The following is a 2,259-nucleotide window of genomic DNA, read 5'->3' on the forward strand; positions in this document are numbered from 1 at the left end:
TCAACATTAATAAATTGATTAATACTCATTGTGTTGTGTGACTAAAAAAAAATTATGAAGATATCTACTCATTTCAGAAAATTATGAGCGATTTTTAAACACCACGGTGTACACGGTGGCCACTGATTTATGAAAATATGATCAAAGTTATACTGTATGCATTTACACGGTGTTTTGATATTCAGTGATTTTTTGGTTTTAAATTGACAAGTGATGTATGAAAATGTATGAAATGACGCAAATTAATTAATATCATGTGGACCCCAGAAATTATGTCGGCCAAAAATTCAATGACCCTGCCTCTGGGGGGTGGGGTAGAGAAAACGTCATTATTTCATACAATTTATGAAAATGGTGAGAACCTTTGTCCAAAATAGCATGGCATTGTTCTAATCTAACTAACATGAGTGATACATCTCAGCTGTTTTCCGCTTTCGTATCAATATTTCTCAATTTTGGACATAAATTGAGCATTTCTTACTGTAACACAAGGGCCTAAACAACCGATTTTATTTGATATTCACACCCCGTAGAATATTTTGTTGTTTACGACGATGAATACTACATCGTATTTGATCTGCTAAAAATTTTCCGGACAGTTTAGACGGTCCGATCTACTATAAATGGCTCATTGTTTTGAGGCAGTAGAACATTTCAGAGGAAATCTGGGCTAATTTTGTATGCATCATTAAAAGCAAAATAAGCGTGCTGCTGGCTACAAAACCCCATTGTTTGTCATTTTTCGTCTAAACACACTGATTTAACACCTAAAACACAGGTAAAACAACTTTTAACATAGCAAATCCGTTTTCCTGCAGGTTGCACTACAGTATTAAATTCTACTATATATTCTTACCAAAATTGCACAACTTTACATACAGATTAAAAATTCAAAACGAACTTCTGGAAAAAATCATCTTGACATCTTTTTAAACAACGCTTCATTTACAAGTTTCTAGCAAAATACACACGTGCATCCAGCAAGGCGTGCGACTTTGTTTACATCGAAGTTACACATGTGCTTGAAAATCAAGCCCGGGACTTTTCACCCCCCTCCAGAAACAACGCGCATCAAAAATTCAAATGACCTCGCATTATTACAAAACTGGGATAGTTAGACCTCTTACACATTGTTTTTCATCTCATACAAAAAATCAGCTCCTGTCTCGAGCGGAACCGCCCCGAATTCAAAGGAAAATTCGGGAATTATTTTGGCTCAGCCATGTTTTGACGTGAACCTTCAGTGAAATACTGTTATGACACCTGCAATATAACTCATTTTTTGTTATCGCAAAATCAACATTAATAAATTGATTAATACTCATTGTGTTGTGTGACTAAAAAAAAATTATGAAGATATCTACTCATTTCAGAAAATTATGAGCGATTTTTAAACACCACGGTGTACACGGTGGCCACTGATTTATGAAAATATGATCAAAGTTATACTGTATGCATTTACACGGTGTTTTGATATTCAGTGATTTTTTGGTTTTAAATTGACAAGTGATGTATGAAAATGTATGAAATGACGCAAATTAATTAATATCATGTGGACCCCAGAAATTATGTCGGCCAAAAATTCAATGACCCTGCCTCTGGGGGGTGGGGTAGAGAAAACGTCATTATTTCATACAATTTATGAAAATGGTGAGAACCTTTGTCCAAAATAGCATGGCATTGTTCTAATCTAACTAACATGAGTGATACATCTCAGCTGTTTTCCGCTTTCGTATCAATATTTCTCAATTTTGGACATAAATTGAGCATTTCTTACTGTAACACAAGGGCCTAAACAACCGATTTTATTTGATATTCACACCCCGTAGAATATTTTGTTGTTTACGACGATGAATACTACATCGTATTTGATCTGCTAAAAATTTTCCGGACAGTTTAGACGGTCCGATCTACTATAAATGGCTCATTTGTTTTGAGGCAGTAGAACATTTCAGAGGAAATCTGGGCTAATTTTGTATGCATCATTAAAGCAAAATAAGCGTGCTGCTGGCTACAAAACCCCATTGTTTGTCATTTTTTCGTCTAAACACACTGATTTAACACCTAAAACACAGGTAAAACAACTTTTAACATAGCAAAATCCGTTTTCCTGCAGGTTGCACTACAGTATTAAATTCTACTATATATTCTTACCAAAATTGCACAACTTTACATACAGATTAAAATTCAAAACGAACTTCTGGAAAAAATCATCTTGACATCTTTTTAAACAACGCTTCATTTACAAGTTTCTAGCAA

Source organism: Crassostrea angulata, chromosome 5 (assembly GCF_025612915.1).
Source record: "Crassostrea angulata isolate pt1a10 chromosome 5, ASM2561291v2, whole genome shotgun sequence".
Classification (NCBI taxonomy): Eukaryota; Metazoa; Mollusca; class Bivalvia; order Ostreida; family Ostreidae; genus Magallana; species Magallana angulata.